Source organism: Filicampus tigris, chromosome 4, assembly GCF_054856515.1.
Source record: "Filicampus tigris isolate MCC_2025a chromosome 4, RoL_Ftig_1.0, whole genome shotgun sequence".
Taxonomy (NCBI): Eukaryota; Metazoa; Chordata; class Actinopteri; order Syngnathiformes; family Syngnathidae; genus Filicampus; species Filicampus tigris.
This window is the reverse complement of record NC_141220.1, coordinates 20,421,396-20,443,027: the sequence shown is the minus strand read 5'-3', so window position 1 is coordinate 20,443,027 and position 21,632 is coordinate 20,421,396. Positions and strand designations below refer to the sequence as shown.

General features: G+C 42.3%; 1 protein-coding gene and 1 non-coding gene across 4 annotated transcripts in view; both read left to right on the top strand.

The window, feature by feature from the left end:
- Positions 1-1,605: 1,605 nt before the first annotated feature.
- The window catches only part of LOC147148885 (tetraspanin-18B-like), a 57,246-nt gene continuing 37,219 nt past the window's right edge, over positions 1,606-21,632 (top strand). The window contains exons 1-4 of one of the 3 annotated variants that reach the window (XM_086029517.1): positions 1,606-1,720; positions 1,876-1,935; positions 2,686-2,802; positions 14,454-14,524. The gene's annotated coding sequence lies outside the window, so the exon portion shown is untranslated. Of the gene's footprint in view, positions 1,721-1,875; positions 1,936-2,685; positions 2,803-13,749; positions 13,867-14,453; positions 14,525-21,632 lie in introns of those variants that run through there. The other 2 variants (XM_086029518.1, XM_086029519.1) reach the window with 2 other exon arrangements.
- On the top strand, positions 9,447-9,518 carry trnae-cuc (transfer RNA glutamic acid (anticodon CUC)). The gene has a single exon. It is a non-coding gene; the product is annotated as a tRNA-Glu (tRNA).

Sequence of the window (21,632 nt, the reverse complement as noted above, 5' to 3'; positions counted from 1 at the left end):
TAAGCAGTAGAGAACATGATGTCTGGGTTCTGTCTGTTGGAAGAGAGAGGGGGATGGGATTGACATTCAAATACTAGACTAGACTGTATAAAATTCCTTTCCTCCCTACTTTTGAAAACAGATATCTGTACTTTCTAATATTTACTTTGTTAAGAGAGGGTTGTTCCTTTTTTTTTTATATCACACTGTAGAGTTTTGAAGTTGATGTAATGTAATGTAATTAAAACATTTCTTGCTTCAGTAATAATTGTATTCTACCTCTAATACACAAAATGCTTCCATCTCTCTGTAATACCACGCATAGTTATATTGTGTTTTTGCGTTCTGCAAAAAAATTCAGTTAGCCCATTGTAGTTCTCATTGTTTGATTTCTAAACATACACTTTTACACCGAAGGACGATATTGAATGCATTTTTGAAACATCCAGTTTTTCCCATTTAAATCGTATTCTTTGGCACAGACCTCTATGATCGGAAGGAGAAGGAGTTGGTTCCCTTTTCTCTAGACATGCTTATCAAACCTAAAGGCAGCAATTAGGAAAGAGAGGAGACTGCTAAAAGATAAGACCAATCACATTATTGATTGTGTCCTATGAATAAATGCATGAAGGAGACAAGCTGTCTTCCTGGTGGGCTTTTTCCTCCCATTTAACATTCACCATCTCCTCCAATAGATATTTAATGCAATTATGACTTAGCATAAACAGCGTTACGGCTTACAAAATAGATTTACGATATACGTCTTGTTTAATATTTGCTTGTGCAGTTAATGAAGGACGCAGCATGCACGATCCAATAAGATCGGAGTTCATTAGATTATTTTAGGTTGCATTTAAAGCTTCTTTTTTGAAGTGCTTCCTGGAAATCTGCCATTCTTGCTGATGTTACATAAACTGCCATCAAATTCGGACTTTTTTTGTTGTTGCAGCCACGAGTGGTATACTACAAATGTGATTTTTTTTATGGGGGGTTGGGAGTAAATTGTCTTGACAGAAGTTAGTTCTGCTTTAGGCTCGTGTTCAGTATGATAGGAAGAAGACTGACAATGTGCTTTTGTTCAAGGATATGAGCTGCTGTGGTTAACGTGATCCAATGATTTGCACCTGAAGGTTGTGTGTTCTGCTCCCAAAATATAGTAAATACTCCCAATCGTACTGTAATCTCTTGCTCCAAGATATTGTTGAGCATTTCCCATAAGATACAACAACAACTGGGTGTTTGCGGAGTGTACAGTATCTGTAGAAGAAAGCAATGACTCCGTACTAGTTGCCTATGCAGGAAATGTCACTTCATTGATCCGTACATTATTTATTTACTCCAAATATTTCAGTGAAGTGGCAGGCAGAACAATTGAATGCTCTTGCAAAGACCCTTTGATCACAGCATATTTGAACACAAATAATATAACCACACTGTGCAATGACAATAAAGATTCTGATTATACTTTGTAATGCTGACAGGTTACAGTAATTTCACCAAAACACTTCTATTGCCGTTGGGATTGAATGTATATTTTATTTATTTTGTCACTGTTTATACCAGTGCATTAATGACGCGAGCTGGTCTGCGTGCTGCTGGGAGTGATTGCGTGGTGACGTCACCCTCGAGCTTGGAAAAAAAAAAAAAAAACTCGTTCTTGATGTGGCGGAGGCAATACATATGCGTCGCTCTCTCCCAATAGCCGCGCTAATTGGCGTGGTAGAGCTAGATGTTCCGACAGGTGGGTCGTGCTGTGGTGATCAGTGCTTTTATTTGTTCGTTTGTGGGCGATTTTGGGCGTGTGTTGTAGTCGCTGGGTGACATTTGGGGCCGTTGTGGCTAATTTTGCTAACGCCGATTAGCACGCACCTTATTTGCGTTGTTTGTGATCTCCAGGGGAGCTAGCAAGGCTGTCGGAGTTGCACACTAGTGCCACGTGTCATTATATGTACACAGGTATGTTTTTATAGTACATTTTGCTGTTTTTGTTATCTATGGCAATCTCGTTCTTGATGTGGCCTAGCGGAGCCATCAAGGCTGTCGGAGTTGCACACCGTGTCATTATATGTACACAGGTCGATAAATACAACACATTGTGAGACCCAGTTTGAGTCTACTTGACCAACACACAGAACACAACGCAGAGAAGAATCACGCCGGTTCACAGCCAAATGTCTTTATCCTCTGCGAAGAACGGCTAATAGCTAGTCAATCATAGTGCACACAGCAAGAACAATCATTTACACTGATGCAGAGTCTGAAATGAACCTAATATACACATTTTTGGAAATTGAGCAGTAGATGCACTACCAGCAGAATTTTGTATTTTTATTTTGATTTATTTAAATTTGTAACCTTTCCCGTATTCACTGTAAAATGGTTGTTTCTATATTTTACAGATCTACGACATTTTATAACTATGTGAAGCACTTTGTGAATCACAGTGAAAAGTGCCATACAAGTCAAATTTGCTCCCAGGGTAGAACATAGTGCCTGAACACTTCATATCATCCGAAATTCAGCGTTGCTATCTGTGCAAAGGCTGATTTAAAAAAAAAAAAAAAAAAAAATCCCATACACTTGTATTGGATTGCATTAGATTGTGCAAGCGGTGTCAGTGTTGTTGTCTTCGTGATGGATGGAGGTGGTCGTGCGGCTACGGGCAGCCCCGAGCTCCTCATTAACCTATGGTAATGCACTTGTCAGCCCTATACAGAAAGGGCTTCGTGCTACATTTGTCGCGTGAGGCTCCATCTATCTCACGCTCTGTACTTTGGAAGAAGATTGCTGAGTGTGCGCCAACGGTGACCGAAGCAGATGGAGGTGAGCGAATGCATCCTCGTCCTCCTCCTTCTCTTCTTCTTGTGACAGTATCTAATAGGATCTAGTGTTCCCTCACCTACTGGGAGCTGGGCTGATTTGAGTGTTCCAGCTCCCGCGGGGGGAGGGCTGCGTTTGGACTACAAATGCGGCAGCCGCTTCAAATTGGCAAGAGGTGCGATCACGACACGACTCGGGTAGACGAGGTTGCTCTCGCCTGTCGGACGGCGGTTGAGCACTGGCGGCCGATGCGTTAACGTAAACAGGCGCTTTGGCCCTCCCAGAATGTCTGCAGCTTCTTTACCAGATGCCTTCTTTACCTTCACTCAATTCTCCTGCTCTCCATCAGGCCTACGAGTCATTTATTTATCTTTTGCGCGTTCAGTGCCAGGAACGTACCAGAGAGCTTGTGGGAATTTTAGGAAGTCTGTCTGGAGCCACGAGGGAGGCTTTGTGTAGGGATGGTAAATCAGTCTGGGGCTCTTACGTTTGAAGCAGAAGGACACGAGCTCTGTGGTACTTTTGAGGCTGTTTAGTTTGGAGCTTTACAAGTAGCTGCCGTTACTCACTCTGTCAGATGGCTGGGAGACGCTGAGCGGCTCCCATCTGACACTGAGCAGCCTTTGGAATTTACATTTTCCAGTGTTGGCAGCACTTGATTGTGATTAAAGAATGAGCATGTGTGGTGCCGGGCCCGACTCTTCAATCACTTTCATCCCGTGCCTCGGCACTCTCTCTGAGCACAATCGAATCTGACTGTCTTCATGTCTGTGGAAAATCACCACAGTTTGTTTCAGTTAGATAGCAGCTGCTCTCATTCGGGAAACACAAATAAAAAAGGAGGAACACCTACACACGGATGGGACCGGGCCTTCCTGTTTAATGAGCGACTGCTTCCTGAAGGGACTTTATCAAGAGACGTGGGTGACTGGCAGAGAGCGTTGACAAGTCTTTGTTCCTGCAGAGGAAAAACCTGCACCATATTTTGACAACACACGCATCCTCATCCCCGACTATAGGTTCGTTAAAGTGATTAAAGTCGATTTGATGTTGACTAGTTGCTGATAACGGCATTTATATTTTTTCTTTTCTGTTCACCCTCACTTACCAAATCTGGACATTCAGGAATAAACCGTTTAAAACAATTCATGTGACGGACTAACGTCCTTCAGCGCACTCATCTGTTGCTGCAAGCGCCTCTTCCGCCTCAGGGCAAAAACATGTGACTAGCGACTAGTCGATGTCACGATCTAAACGTCATTGTGGAGCAGTAAAGTTGAAAATTCAAATAGTCTCAACCCGTATTTTGGTTGCTGCTTGAAGTTCAACTTCACCATACATGTTGTCAAAGTCACGGCAGGAGTGTTTTATTGTTTTTACATTAAATCGTCATTTGTATGGAAATCAGCCAATGCCTGAGGCGCAACTGTGACACATATTCAATTGCCTTTGCATTACACATTAAAATTGAGACTAATTGATTTCTTGTTTATGTCATAATATTAACAGCTTGTGTGGTGACCCACAAAGGAGAGACAGTCCCCAGGAACCGGTAAGGAGGGAGTTGTCCTGTTTCTCTGTTCAAAGGGATGATAGACTTGAAAGGGTTGAAAGATTGAAAGAGAGTAGCTTGCTGCTTGTTCTGTAAACGTTTGTTGCGGAAAGTGAAGACACATGACTCACCTTCGTCTCCTTGTCTCATAATTAACTGCATCTCCACAAGCGTTGAATTCGTTTCAATGCCTTTATGGCAGAAAAAAATATTCTACCTCAACAGTTAATATCGGTAATGACGGTGACAATATAAACCTGGAAAGGATTTACAGCGGGTCTTCGATTTACGATGGAGTTTCGTTCCTACAGCAGCGACCTGACACAATTTTGTATGAAATTTCGTAACGCACTGTAATCTGTCACTAATTTATGTTAGCACAGTAACTAATAGTCATAGGAAGTCAAAATTTGTTTGACAAACACCTCAACATACTGTATTTCTAGGTCCCATTGGTTTCAGATAAAAATTCTATTATCAATCAAAGGTTCCACTGATCAGGAGCTTCAACGTCTTTCGAAAGGACTCCCATTGCTGCTTGGACAGGACTGAAAGGGATTCAATAATTTTAAGATTAGAGAGACACATCTTTTCCATCAGAGCTTCAGGGTAAAAACATAAAAGCAAGAAGACTCTTCCACAGACCTCAGAGACTTCATTTTTTTCTTTTTTTTTTAAGCGCCTCAAGTCTGCTCTTGTAATGAGGGCAGAAGTGGACATCTTTAACATGGCGTCCTGCTGCGTTTCACGTGTGACCGTGCAGGCTAATGGTAAAAACAGAGCGAGAGGGAGAGGAACAAATCAGGCCCTTTATGTTGAGAGAACGTAGTACTCATTTATGCAAGAGTGCAATCAAAAAGAGCGTAAGGAGGCAAGAGCAGAGCGGATGGCCTTCCGCGGAATATTCTCACATGATGATTAGAGGAGCCATGTTAATGAGATTCATTGACAGCCTAATACGGAGAACAGCGTGCCCCCCGCTGGGCCTGTCTGCTCTCTTCATCTTTGTCTGCCTCTTCCTCACATAAGTCGCTGGGTTTTATGCTCCAGAAATCTGGCCTTTATCATCCAGTAAATCACATGTACGATTTTTAACACCTGAACCGAGAGACGCCATCCATGAGGGGGGAAAAAAATCTGTTAAAACTTCCAGCATAGCCTTAGCTTGCCATAAGAAACGTGTCAAAACGGGAAAACAAAAACATTCTCATCCGCACAATGACTGCCGTCCATCCCGTTTTGTCCACGGTGGACTGCAATGCAATTGCCATCGGGAATATACTGTCAACGTAGCATACCACTTAGACAGCGCTTCCAGTCATCAAACACTGTTAAAGTATTGTTAAAAATGAGCACAAAATCAGGACAAAGTTGACATCATGTCACAAGACCAAACCCAGACAACGGATGGATTAATCTGCTTGAAGCGGAAATCAAACCAAATTTTTTTTTTTCCCCAAGAATACGTTCCCAGCAGGCCCACTAGTTGAAACACGGCATTCTGATTAATATTGCGTTTGTGGAATATGAGGTAAGCAGCAAAATCCACCCGTTTTTAGCCATCTCTGGGCGTGGCCATTTTGTCACTTCTGTCGACTGAAAATGACATCACAACTGCTCAGGGCTCAGATAATGGCCAATCATGGCTCAGCTTCAGAAAACGGCTCAGCCCTGATTGGTCGTTACCCTTGCGACTGTGATGTCATTTTCAGTCGACAGAAGTGACAAAATGGCCACCCCCAGAGATGGCTAAAAACGGGTGGATTAACTCTTATCCCATAAACGCAATATTTAAATATGCTTTGGTTGATTTACCCTTTAATATTCCACAAACGCATCATTAATCATATTACTGTATTTAGACTAGTGGTGGCACAAAGAACATTGTATTGCAAATGTTTTTTTGGGCCTCGAGTTCGTCTTTAATGCTCCCTGGTTCTTCGCATTCTGCCTTAAATTCCCCCAAATCGCAATCAATCAAGATCTCAACCGCGGTTGCCGTTACCTCTCTCTAATTACGTCTTCTTTTATGTCATGTCATCATCCAAAAATCAGGCCTTTGCTGACTTTGATCGGAGGAAGGAAAAATGCCCCAAAAAAAATGTCTTGATTGTCACTATGTGACACCACCCTGTACGGTGTCACATGACAGGCTAGCAGCTGGGCTGCATTAACACAAGTAATGACAAACAGGACGCTGATGACGGTCCTTTTGCCTACAGTATAAACGTCAGCCACCCAGGTACTGTCACCAGAAGGCTCCATTATGTGTGTGTCCAAATCCGCGTGGCAAATTCCTGAAGAACCACCTCCAAGCTCAGTGTGGAGGGAAAGTAGAGAGAGCCCAGATGTTTTAGTTCAATCAGCTTAAGGATGAGTTCATGGCAAGAACATCTGAGGCTTTCAGCTCTGTTTTGACCCGAGAAGGAAAGTCTTAATCCAGCCTGGTCCAACTATGTAGCCTATGTGTGATCGGCATATACCAGATTGGAAAGTAGTTCAGAAGATATGTGACCTATTTTTCACTAGAAAGTTGCAGGGTAAAAACAACACACAGACAGAAGAAAATAGTTTGTAGTCTACATGTAAACAAATGAGTGAAAGAGTGAGTGAAAAAGAGTATATAATCTCTGCCTGGTGATTGTTCTGTGTCATGAGTGTCAACAATGAAAATTAATTTAAGACAATTTTCGTGTCGGAATTTTCTTTAATAATTTTGATCAAAGTTACTCACCACTTAGTTACTGATTAGTTGGTAATTCCAAAAAAAATAATTTTGAAGCAATATGTCAGGTTTTGTTGATTATGGCGGCGCCGTGTGGACAACAGTGGTAGTGTTTTTACAAAAATCAACCACATTTCCCTTGCGTGCCACCGCGCAGTGCCGTGAAATCCCGAGACGTCTTTATAGCGAAAGGAGGAAGTGAGTATGCCGTAAAGCAATTCAGGACATATGTATTTTTTTGTGTGCCAGGGTTGATCCCATCCTCCTCAAAGTTGCTTTGTGCCAGTAAAAACGATACAGACCCCCTCCGGGCATGAAGTCCCATTCAACTACAAAAGAGTTGTGAATTTTTTTTATTAAGGTCGATTTCTTGCCCAGTGCTGCTTTGAACCCAAATACGCTAATTTGGAGGACTACGTTTTACTCCTACTTTAGTCACAATGCACATGTAGCTGCTGATGATAAGTAATAAAGTAGGCTAGTAAAAGTAGTTGAGACTCTCGAGGTGAGCGGGGCTATCGGCCACACTCAGGCCGCAGACTTCCTCGATGACGGGGCGTCTTGACAGAGAACCACGGAGGTCACCGGAGGTTAAACTGAGGCGAGCTTCCTGGGGTGCAGCTTATTCGCCCTGGGCACAACATCCATGTTTGACTGCGAACACAAACAAGCAAGCTCACATCAGCAACAGCAGGTAACCGGGCGTTTGAGGCCTTTCTTTGCATACACGCATAAGTATAATAATAATATTATACATATTTTGGGTCAGGGGGTAAACCCCCCCGGACTGGTTGCTAGTCAATCGCAGGGTACATATCGACAATCAATCACAACTACGGACAATTTGGAGCCTCCATTGCTCATGTTTGCTCCTTGACAGCGTGAAGCTTTCAAAACCCAGCGCCTGCAAAATGGAGCCACGAGTGAACTGAGGGTCCATTAGGGATCAGTTAAAAAAAAAATTTATGAGGTCAGAGCAGACAGACATGAGTGAGTGGAACAGAGGCGCACTGACTTTTATTGACTTTTGGGATGTGTGCATCCATCTCAAGCTAGTTAAAAGTCTCCCCAGGATGGAGGCCGTAAAGACCCAGTGCACCTGGGCTCCGGCGGGACATGAACTCCTTCACTCCTCGGTGCTCAAAGCTCAGCGACTCTTGTCTTCTTTGGACTTTTACAGTCACTGCGATGTACCGTGACTCATTGCGATCCCCGCTCAACCCGCGTCTGCTGTGAGCAGCAGGTGGGAGGGTGAAGGCGTTAACGCGAGGGACAATGGAGGAGGAAGCATGTGAAGGTTGGTTGGAAGTAACACACTGGAGATTTGATATGCAGCTCGTGAAAGATTTGAACTTCTTGGCTCCTGTCGACACTGACACATGCTCATACATAATTAATACAATTTGTAGGTTTGCTAACAACATTTTACAATTAGACATGATGTGCAAACGCTCGTATTTGTAGTTGCTCATATTTGGGAATTGTGTGCGGGATTCAAGGAGATGAAATCATCGCCACTCTCAAAATGTGGAGCCAGCAGATGAAGCAGCTCTAAAATGTGAATTAGTCAAATTTAGATGTGCTGCTTGGTGGATTTTGCCACCTTTGGTCTGTTCAGATGAGTTGATTGAGTGCCGGCTGCACTGCTTTATGTTGATTTGGCAGACATGACGGCGATAATTCAGTTTTATGTGTTGTGCTTCCCAAAACATGTCGAAATTACACCGTTGAAATTGCTGTCACTACATGTCGATTTAAAGTCATTAGAATTAACTCTTAACCTGTTTTGTTGGCTGGATTGAGCTGGCCTGAGATATGTGGACCTGAGTGGATGGGAAGACAAATATCCCCAGGATATTTCGAAGGACTGGCTGGTGACCAGGCCAGGTAGTCCAAAGTCAGATGCGTTAGGCTCCACCCGCCTGTGACACTGATGAGGATTATTTGAAAATGCAGCTGGATGAACGGAATTATTTCTCAAACAAAGGCCTTAATTCAGACGCATAGAGGATCAGTTCTCTCATCAAGCCTGAAGGACACTTGAAGGACACTTGGTCTGATCTCTAAATTAAAATTCCTCGACTGTTGTACAATTTGGAGTTCGATCAACATAGCCTCAGTGGTGCTAATTCCAACAAGCATCAAAGGTGACCAACCTTTTTTCTTTTTCTGAATTGGCTGGTTGCCAATCCATGATTGCAAATATTATGGATTGGATTTTACTCTGAAAATTAATCAATCAGTTTCACGGAACAAATTGTAATCATTCTTTCAGGTTGCATTGTGTTGACCATTTAAGTTATGAGAAATTCAGCACATGCATGACATACTGTACAAAGTGTAGCTGACACTGCATGAGGTTACTCCCAGTCCCTGGTGGTCTAGTGGTTAGGATTCGGCGCTCTCACCGCCGCGGCCCGGGTTCGATTCCCGGTCAGGGAACAGGTGTTTTTGTGGATGGTGTTAGTTCAGTTCATAAGATATTTTGTTTGGTGGTATGTTCCACCCCCTGAGCAACATGGTTTTAATACTCAGGAAGTATGTTTGAATGTCTTCAGTCCCTGCTTATTTGGCATAGCCATCCGCTGTCAAAAACTATAATGTCAATTTTGACATTTTTAATAACATTCTGCCAAACCACTTGCGCAGCGGAAGCGATTCAAACGGACTTCTTGAGCAGTATATATGTGTACCGTCAGCGGATGGCACCTTGCCCCAACCTGAGTTCCGATTTGAGTGAACTGAGAAACGATCACCTTTGAAGCTCAAGTTTCCTGACTGGGAATAGAACCCAGGCCATAGCATACTACCCACCAGACCACGTGCTCCTGCGGGTGCCATTTCACGGTCATCTCTGCTGAACCCCCTCACCCCTGACAGCTGTGCCAAAAAAATGTAGGACAAAACTCATTTGAGAACCCTTCTCCCGTTTTGACACTACACGAGTGAACAATATGGAAATTAGACCGGAGAGATTCAAATATAATTCTCGAGCATTATACAGTTTATTTTAGCCACTTAACTCATTCACTGCCATTGACGAATTTACGTGTCTTTTCATAGTCCGGCCATTCAATCCCAGGAATTTATTTATATTCTGAGGGTCTTAAAATGTCTGGCAGTGAATGAGTTAACAAGGTGGAACCGCCAAATCCTGAACAATCGGCGATTGACCCTCGCACACCAATCTGTGATTCCAAACAATAGGAAAACTGCGGCCCCCTGGCATTCTCATCACATAACAAAGCTTTGAAACATCGCTATATTATTTTATTGAACCACAAACAGCACGGAGCAAATTGTCAAGGCAAGAGCAGATTGCCCTGTCTGCTGCGGCTGTCAATTCAGCAGAAAATACAGAGAGGAAGGAAGGATGGAAAGAAAAAAGCCCTAAATACATTTTTATGAAATGACTTTTTTTTTTCAATCCTGTGACGATGTTTCAAAATAGTATTTCAATTTCTATAATTAGTGTTCTCGTTGTTGCATTGCTGCGCGACGCATTTGGTCCCGTTGCTTCGTGTGCAACTGGCTTGTCGTCTCTTCCCGAAACCGTGTGACAGAAAAGTGTGACAAAAGTTCGGGGAATCTTTTCTACCTTTTGACCTGGACAAGTGAACCAAACAGAAATTGGGCACGAGGGATTGAAAAACACTCCTTGACTAATATGCAGTTTATCCAAATGCCCAAAGTCAAATCCCCATGGCTTTATGAAGTGAATTCCTGCCACCCCCAAAAGTCGTATTCTGTGACTGGGAGTCAAAGCGAGCGCCGAATGCTAGCCACAAGACCACCAGGGAGGGTGTTACGCGATCGGTGTTATTGCTCCGCCGTCTGTGCTCAACCCCCTCCTTGCACTCTGCTGGCATGCATTGACGCTGAGACTCATCTCTGCTCGAGCATGTTTATGTATGAAATCACTTTGTGATTCAACACTGCATTACTGCTATTTTCCCGACTTTGTGGCAGGATTCTGGAATGACGGTTTGAATTGAGGGCATCGATTACAGGACACATCCACCCTCTTGGGAAGTGTCCAATGCCTGAGCGTGGTGGGTGTTTTCTTGTGTCGTAAAGACGGTATGCTTCGGCTAAGACAATGATTGACACCTGTCATATGTCTTGGCAGTCCAAATGCACATGTTCAGATGTTGTGGTTCAGCACAGAAGTCAAAGCTGTAATCACACACACACACACACACACACACAGAGCGGCCTGGTTAAAGGCTAGTGCAACCAGTGCAGGAGGCCTGTGTTGTTTCTGCTTCATCTGTCTTAGATTAAAGCTCGCCCCCGTCTGCGCTCCGCCGTCACAGTCTGGCCGTAGAGGAGATAGAGGCATTAAGAGATGAGGCGGAGTGTGAGTGGCGGCGTGTGGCTCAGAGGACAGGCAAGAGGGTGGGGAGGGATATGAAACAATGAGCGCAGTCATGAGTGGCGCAAAAAAGCTTTTAGGATTTGCGATGAGCTGAGTCGGTGTCACCCCAGATGCGCGAAGCTTTTAGCTAGGCCAAATGAAACAATGGAGGGTGAAAAAGCTCTACAGACAGGGGAGCACATGCTTGAAAGTGAGCCAAATGTTGCTTGCAACTGGATGACAAGAGTCTGGAGCGCGGTGACCACTTTCCCTCCGCTCCCCCTTTTCTGTTAAAGCACTTAACACAGGACTCTCAACTCCCAGAGTCACTCTCTGCTCTCTGCTCTCTGGGTAAAGGTTATACGGTCCAACCAGGGTGACCCAATGTCCTCTTTTCCACAGACGTGATCATTTTTTGGAGATCTACACAGAGCTTGGAGACAGGATTGTATTCTCATCAGGGATCTCCATGACTGCAGTCGGCACATTTTCTTGCGCTCTGATCTACCTTGCGTTTCTGTTTAAAGAGGAAGTCAACCCAAAGAATATGTTCTTATGCAAACCCACTAGTTGAAACAAGGCATTCTGATAAATATTGCGGGTGTGCAATAAGAGTTAATCCACTGGTTTTTAGCCATCTCCGGGGTCGGCCATTTTGTCACTTCTGTCGACTGTAAATGACATCACAACTGCTCAGGGCTCACGGCTGACCTGTTTTCTGAAGATGAAGAAACGTGATTGGTCGTTACCTAAGCCCTGAGCAGTTGTAATGTCATTTTCAGTCAACAGAATTGACAAAATGGCCGCCCCCTGAGCTAGCTAAAAATGGATGGATTTTGCTGCTTAACTCATATTCTACAAATACAATACTAATCACAATGCCGTGTTTTACCTTGTGGGCCTGCTTAGAACATATTCTTGAAAAAAATATGTTTGGGTTGATTTCCACTCGAAATTCTTTCTGGACATTTTGACAACATGTTCACTGGTTGGGCATTCTTGGCTGCTTTTAGTGTTGGCACGTGACAGCAAACTTTGAAAACCCTTTTGTAAATGATGCTTCATCTTTGCATTTATGCCCTCTCATAAATTCCTTACAAGATGTGTGACTTAATCCAGGCTGTTAGATGGCGAGCTGAGTGGTGGGAATTGGAATGTTGTTCTGGGGGGCTTCTTTGCAGACAGTCTTTCTGGGTCACTCCTACTTGATGACCAATTGTTAATAACAGAAAGTGGCATGTGTGTGCATTCATATGGATGCCCCGGATTTCACTGTCTTGTTGACACCCCCACCGTTTGCCTTCATCCAGCCCGCCAAAAGCCCCTTGCTCTGTCATACCAGATTTGGGGTTTGTGCTATTTTCGGGGATATCAAGGGGACCTCAGGCTTTGTGTTTGTGTGTGGGGGTGGGGATGTTTGCGGGTGTGCGTGGGTGTCACAGTGAACTGGCAAGTGCGGGGTTGGTTGGACCTCTCAGAGTAAAAATGCAGCATCGAATTGTAGCCAAGGTTAGCAAGGACAGAAGCGATAATGGTAATCCACCAGATCTCTCTGCAAGGACCATCCATCCATTTTGTTTGTCCTCTACAGGGTCGTCGGTGAGCTGGAGCCGCAGCCAGGATGTTTTGAAGTGGCTTTGACTGTCATTTTCCAACTGTTCACTCGCATACGGTCTCTTAAGTCTTTCAGTCGTTCGCAGTTCCGCTGATTGGCTGGGATTTAACCCATTGTGTGTAAATGCCAATCTTTATATGATGTAGTAATTGTTAATGTTCAATGTTTTTCAATGCAAGCTTCAAATAAGGAGTCAATCTCTGCTCCTCAGCCTTCATTGAGCCGCTGCGTTGAACACACACGAGATCTGTTATGTGCTTCATTCGCTTCCCGTACCTTCGTTCTCCGTCTATCCTCTCCCACGTAAACACGAGCGCTTCCAGAGGCAGTGTCATCATGTCAAAACTCTGACTGATTTATTTTTTTTCTTGTGCCCCAGAAACTATTTTGTTTTTGTCTTTTTGACAGCAGTGGGATCAAACGTGTGTGGCTGCTTGTTAAAGTTAAAACATGTTGTACCTGGTATATACATTATTTGTGTGTGTGTATTTTGGAATGTGATAGCTTGTTAGTGGTTTTCTCATGAAGATTATTTATTTATTGTACGGAAAATCCCCCCCTCCATCGTGTGTTTGTGGTCCTCCTATTTTGCAGATTTTTCTGTGTGCAGTCGATTTTGTTAGGCCACACATTTCTTTTGGGTGCAATTCCACTGTTGACCATTAAATGTTGGCACACTAGCTTTTTGACACGGTGTAAATTTGACAGAAGAAGAATGAAAACAGGAAGTGTTTCAAGCTCAGCGTAGTTTTTGCTGAAGAATATTGAATGTCAATCCTCGTCAATCCTGCTTTTTACAACAACAGAAAGCGACGGCTGTAGGTTCATTTTATAATGTACATGGTTGGACATGATTATTGATGTATATTTTTAGATGATAAAGTAAGTTTGGGGCCGCACGGTACTTGATTGGTTAGCATCTACGACCCTCGTGAGGATATTTAAGCAGTCCAGATAATGAATTGATGGATGAAAGTTAAGTTTGTTCATTTGGGGAAAAAGGAATTTGTTTATTGTAAACATAGAGGGATCAGTGCACAGTTATGCTCTGTACAATATTTTTGTGTTGCTCCCTCTCAATATAGTCTCTGTGTTTAAATGTGTTTGTATCATTTTAAAATAGCGTTTAAAAAAACATTTAAACAAGTGTTGTAAGTGCTATGAAAATGTGCATAGGGAGTTTTTAATTGGGAATTTCCATATTGCAGATTTCATTCATTGCTGGGGTGGTCTGGACACCTCTGCGATGGATGAGGGGATTACTGAATGAAATGTTTCTGCTGACAGGAAATTCACATTTTGTGGCGAGGGCGGTCTATGACTACAGTATAATTATTCTAGCATTCCACAACTTTAAAGCCTCTTTCAACTTTTTTTTTCTTTGCATGCTGGTTTCAATCTGAAGCAGAAACATGGAGGACCTTGAAGACACTTTATCATCTTGGCCCACACTGACTGACCGTATACGACGATACAGTTAAGTGGCACCTCGTTTGACACGCACAAATGCACTTCACTCATTCTGAAAAATCCTTTTTTCAGTCATGCCACTTTTGCCTAAGATGAGTCTGTGTGTGTTTGTGGGGTAACGATGGGTGGGGGGGGCAGTGCTTCCCGGTCTATTGCTTCCCGGTCTATTGCTTCCCGGTCTATTGCTAAATGCTGTCGTCATGGCGACTGAGGCGATGCAGCAGTTGGAGTGAATCTCCTTGGAAAATAAGAGCAGGCAGAGCATTATGCATCCACCTCTTTACTATTAATGGACATCAATATTTATAAGGTAGTTGTGCTGCTGCTGGAGGAGCTGAAGCAGGTGACCCGCAGCGAGCAGAGACATGAACTGATGAAGTGCGCCGTAACATTTGTCATTGTGTGGGTGATGCCACTATAATACAAGATGACAATGCATGCTTTAACTAGCTGGACAACCTAATGAAAAAAAATGACTTGAAAGCCAAACATGTTTTTCCGTTTATTCAGTAGAAACGTACCGGCAGCTGTTTTGGTTTTCAGTTGCAAAATGTAATGCTCTGTGGATTCCAACTTGCATGTCAACCACAGAACGTCATGGTTCTTCTGTGCACGCTTAAAAGGAGCAAGGAAAAAAAAAGCAATTCGCATGGCACTGAAGATAAAGGTGTAAGTTTGGAGGGTTTACATTGTTTTTTCGGGATGACACAGATGTCTGCTTTAAACATTTATCAGATGTCTGATAAAAGTGTGTTAGGTCACCTGGCGAAGTTCAATGTAATCAAATTATACATCATTTTATAATGGATTATTTCTGCCTGGTGAGCCTATTGTGCGTTTAAGATCAGTTCTTGTGGCTGCATTTATTATATGCATGGGAAAAATTGGTTTCAGTTGAACTCTTTGATTTATAGGTCATTTATTCATATTTTTGTCTAGTTGATGCTAATGCACTGGCAAAAATTAATAAATGTACTTTTATTGGCGTAAATTAACACTAATCATACTTCTGTACCATTTTGGGGCATTTTTTTCGGGCTACTCTTTTTACTTGAAAAAAAACCCAAACATTTTTCTTCTTTTTTTCGGCACCTCTGCAACTAACACTTTGGTTTGCGGTTACGGTCCAATTATCGAACTTTAGTCGTCATTCAAATCCTCACTCAGGTTTTCCAGGTGACATCTTTATATCGATTTCTCTTATCTTAAGATAGCAGATCAGTCTTTTTCCATCCTTGATGAACGACTTTAACTCATTCACTGCCAGACATTTTCAGACCCTCTTTTACCCTAACGTTTGAAAAAATTATTTAAAAATATATAAATAAATATATATAAAGTTCCTGGGATTGAATGGCTGTACTGTGAAAAGACAAATTAATACGTCAATGGCAGTGAATGAGTTAAAAGGCATGCGTGTGGTCCAGAACAGAAAGTAACACAAAGGGAAGGCACAGCAATTTTCTTCTCTTTTTTTTTTTCCTTTGCTTTTAACATTTGACTCTATTGGGCTACAAGATCACGTTGAAACATGAGTGTAATGTTTAACTGATACTCCTCTTGTCGACATTAGTCTTTGCCACTTTGTTCTTCTCTCTGCTCGCTGTTACCTTGAATGCGCAACATAATTATTTCTGCTAAAAGCGCAACATAGAGGTGCCTTCGTTTGCCGAGGGCTTCCTACTTGAGATGATTAAATCGTAAATAAAGCTCATGGAGTCTGCAAGGGGTGAGAAGAAAAAAAAAGTCTTGTTTTTCTATTTCATTTACATACTTTCTCCATCTTTCCTTCTGGCTTTTTTTTCTTTTTTGGTTGGTGTGACTCACCTCCCCTGGCTGCCTCACAATCCATCCATATCCATAATGGCTCATTTAAATGGCTTGATAATCCGCTAGTCCTGTGAATTGACCATTAGGTGGATAAAGGTTCTCAGGGAGTGAGATGAATTCAATACGGCCTATATACCACCTCCTCAGAAATGTAGTTTTCCCTTTAAATATGAAGCATTTAAATGGAAAAATTGCCGCGCTAAAAGCAAATCATTAGCTGCTTTGAGTATCTTATGGTTATTCTTCAATTATTTATGATGTGACCTTTTTACACTGGCCCCCGCATAACCTTGTGAACATCGTGCAGCGGCTTTGTTCTTCCAAGCGGCTTTTCCAGCACAAGAAAAAGCAAGGAATCATATTGAGTGGAAGGGGGGGAGAAAAATCCAATTGCAGTCAGTTCAAATACCATCTGATTTCACCCCGACTCTGTTATGTTTCTTAATGTTCATTTTGAAAGTAAAAATAAATAGGTCTTCTAAATTTTAGCCAGTAGTATTCTTCATTCTCCATCCTTTCCCCGTATGTGACAATATAAGGCAGTGCACACTTTTCCAAAATTTATGGACGCTAATGGAAGTTGAAATTTGAAAGCTAATTAAAACTGCACTCACATCTTTGTTCACCGTTACTCAATGGCCGATGTCTTTTGTGTGTCTAAGCTAAGCAACAAATTGCGGTTGTAATTTGTTGCACTTTGTACTGCGCTGTGTTTTACATGACTGCATGCCAGGAGGAGACAGGCAGCATAGAGTTTTCATTATTAACCATGCCCCTAAGGCACTCAGTAGCTTCATTCCTAGCGCTAATTACGGTAACAATGAACACTCATTTGGGATAAATGATTCCATCACCACGTTCAAGCAGGTAGAAAGATTTAAAAAAAAAAAAAAAAAAAAAAAAAAGATACAAGTCAAATAAACTTAATTTGACCGGGGTTGCTTACTACCTGAAAACGTCTCCTGTTCAAGTTCTGGAGATATTGTTGCATTGGTGATCAACAACTACCATTACACACCAATCTCAATACAATAATGTGATAATTTATGTTGTTATTAGAACTCTCCGATGGGAGCAAGTGTTAAATTTTGACAAGGTATTGTAATTTAGTTTTGGTTATAATCCTTTGACTATAATTAAAGTTTTAGTCATAAATTAGTCATCTGATTGTACTTTAGCTTTAGTCCAATTTTAGTCGATGAAAATAAAGTGCAGTTTTAGTCGACTAAATTAATAATTGTTTCCCTTCAGAATACATTTCAACTTTTTTGCAGAAAGTATAACACACCCATATTGTAACTGTCAACGTAATTAACATTGGTTGGATGGATGGTTGATGGGTGGATGGATTAGTGGATGGATGAGTGGATAAAAGAAAGCTAGATGGATGGATGGGTGGGTGGTGGATGGATGGGTGGGTGGGTGTGTCGGTAGGAGAGTGGGTGGATGGATGGATGGATGATGGATAGATGATTGGGGGGATGATAGATTAATAGGTTGGTGGATGGATGAGCGATGAATAGGTTGATAGATAGATAGATAGATGTATATGAACTGAGTCACACATCTAAAAGAAAAAAAAAAAAGTAGGGTTTTCATGCCAATTTGACAATGAAACATTTCTATAATGTATTTGCCCCAAATGACCCGAACCGCCTGTTCTTGAGTCATACTTGTGCCGTGTCACAGATGACATTTCGTGTCAAACCGTGTTTTCTTATAACGCTGCTGATCATATGACAAATAAGTGATGACTGGAACAAGAAAAGGAATACTGTCCCTGACACAGCAGTTGATTGAATGAATAAATGAATGAATGAACAGTGACTAAATGTGTCCTGGCGCGCATAATGATCGCACCCGAGTTTATTTGGACCACGTCTGCTTATGTAATGCTGCAGCATTCTTACCCGGGTCATCTCAACATCTTGTTACTTGGACCAACTTTCTTGGCGAACTCGTGCTTGGATACCACCACTTCCTTAGCAACAGCATGACATGGTCTCTGTATATATGCGCGTTTAATGGTGACGGACACCGTAGGGCGCAGCTGCTGATGCTACACAGTTATCCTTTTTCTCATTATCGTTACCATGTGGTGTGAGATCCACTGGGCCGAAGGGAAACCACCAGGGACTCCCATGCGTGTGTGCACACTGTGGCCAGTAATGAGAGCATACCCGCTTTTCTTGGAGACACCTGTCCAATATTGCGAGAGGAAATCAGAGCAAACAATGTGAGGGGTTTCATCTCAGATGCGAACACAACGTGGCGAAGCTAAATGTGCGGTGCGGCTGCAACACGTTTGCACAAGCACAGAAGCGCCGCCCGTGCTCCCGCTGACAAGCGCACAAGGACGGGAATACCTCAAAATCCTAATCCGAGACAAAACACAGCAGGGTCTTTGTCTCGAGCCTGTTAAACTCTGGGAACACCTTGACACATTTGTTGAAATTGGCAGGCCTGAATGCTCCGTAATAGACAATGAAGCTGTTAACCATCAAGTCCTGAATGTCAGTCATTATCTTTCAATCCCCATCATGGAACATTTATTTTACTGTATGTATTTTATTTATTTTGCCAAAATAAGAACATTGCGTCATCCCATCACCATGTTTGGTGGTTCGAACGTGTATTCAGCACTTACAGTGAAAGACACTGCACGTGTTGCTGATTTCAATACACCTGCAACATCTAATGAAATGCAATACAAGAGCTGTACAAAGTTCATCATCACTTACACTTTTGATTGACACTTTCAAAGGGGTGTCACTTAAAGCGGAAGTCAACCCAAACATATTTTTTTCAAGAATATGTTCCCAGCAAGGCCCACTAGTTGAAACAATAGTTGTGGAATACAAGTTAAGCAGCAAAATCCACCCCTTTTTAGCCTTCTCACGGGGCGGCCATTTTGTCACTTCTGTCGACTGAAAATGACATCACAACTGCTCAGGGCTCAGGTAACGACCAATCACGGCTCCGATTCAGAAAACAGGTCAGCCGTGATCGGTCGTTGTGAGCAGTTGTGATGTCATTTTCAGTCGACAGAAGACAAAATGGCCGCCCCCAGGGATGGCTAAAAAGGGGTGGATTAACTCTTATTCCACAAACGCAATATTTACCAAAATGGCTAAAGAGATGGCTAAAAATGAGTGCATTTTGCTGCTTAAATTCTATTCCACAACTATTGTTTCAACTAGTGGGCCTGCTGGGAACATATTCTTTGGGGTGCCTTCCGCTTTAAACAATGTTTATCATTGCGATTACGATTAAAACATATTAAAGATCGTTTAATCAATCCGTGGTCTACCTTACGTCTCGCCCAGCTCATCGGCAAACCTAATGAGGAAAAGTGCGTCTGAAAGTGTTATTATAGTACCCTGTATGAAAACTATGTCTTTGTTAGACACCAGCAACGACACATGAGGACAAGCTAAAGGCCGTATTCACATTATTTTCATAAGTGAGTGACACACAATCAATGGGTGATGACCTGTGCCTCAGTGTTGGAGGCCTTGATGGCTACTCATCGGCGCTGTGTGATGGATTGGAATGGTCTATCTTGAGAAGCAGAAGCACTCTTGTGTCATCATGTGCAGACAAGGACAAGGAGGACAAGGTGAACAATGTGATTGTGGAGTGTTCTGCCCGCAATCAGCCGGTGGTCATTCGGCGCAGTACGAGAGTGCTGCAATTGCCATCTGCGGCCGAGAAAAGAACAAGAACAATCGTCGTCATTGTCATGACATTTACACTTTGTACATTGGGAGCATTTTTTTTAGGGGTCACAGCACACTATTGAAATCAAAGTGGGACAAGTGACCTGATCAGTGTTTTTTTTGATTGACTTTTACATTGTTTTTAGTTGCGTTTGTATTTCCAGTAGTTTCCTGTTTTCTGTCAGTCTGTGTCAGATAATTGTCATCGTTGCAGTAAGTTTAACCATCTGTGTGTTTGTTACTTTGAATCTGGATCTTTGGACTTTGTTAATTAATATTTTTTCATTAGACGACATGCCTTGTTTACTTTTCTCTTTTTTTGTTAGTTTTTTTTAAATAAATCATCTTTTTTTCATTATCCAGCACTCCTGCCTTGCACTTTATGAAGGGGATTTCCTCTTGTCTCTGAAACTACTTAATAACTCCATAATTGTTTTATAGTCTTTAAACATACACGGGAATGGGAACATATGGAAAATTGATGTCTAGGTCATTCACGGGCATTGATGAATTTACTTGTCTTTTCAAAGTCCAGCCATTCAATCCCAGGAACTGATTTATATTTTCTTCAAATTTTACAAACATTTGGGTAAAAGAGGGTCTGATAATATCTGACAGTGAATGAGTTAAGTATACATATGGAAAATTTACTTTTGAATAGCTTGTATGCAAATATTTGGGACTCTGTGGTACTTTCCAAACCTCAAGTGTGAAATAAAAAAAGCTTTTGATATCTGCAATATTTCTAAAAAGTCTGTGAGTAAGTCATTCTGCTCTTTTGGTGTGTAGCAGTGAGGCCAATTTACATATAACCACTTAAACCTAACCACATGTTCGCCACCCATGAAAAGATCAGCCATAACTGTCGGCGTCAGAGCACATCCGGAAGGGGGGCATTGTCATCTTAGGGGAACAATCATTCTCCTTGCGCATTTTCAAGGAACGTTCCTCAAAATCCAGTTGAACCAACCGCGCCTTGTATTTATTCGGACATTGTGTGACTGTGGTCTGCAAACACCAGTGGCTTGTCCTAAAAAAAATCTGTGGACATTAACAAGGGACATATTAAAACACAACAAAACATGAAACAAAACCGACTCTAGTCCAAAAAATGCAAAGGTCTAGAGATAATAACAACATGGTTGCGAGAATATGTCTTAGAGGGTGTGGTTATCTTTACAAAAGGTAGATTTTTTTTTTTTTATGCAGTTCTTGTATCTCAATGGCCCAGGGGAGCTCAGTGTGACAGACAGATGGATCATTCTCTCCTGGTGCATCAGGGTTTCTGGAGGTGGATGAGGATGGAGGAGGGGGATCAGGAAGATGCAGTAAGTCCATTGGCCTACTTTCCACTAGGCCTTTGCCCGCTCTTCGGTTCATCCTTGTGGGAACGCTGGAAATACAGTACATGCGGGGAATTCAGCCACGCTTGGCCTGTCACCTCCAGACAGAAGGGGGGAGGGGGCAGGGAGAGAGAAGAATTCCGTAGACAAAGACAGCGTGAAGGCTGAATAGACTTTAAGTGGAAATCAACCCAAACATATTTTTTTCAAGAATATGTTCCC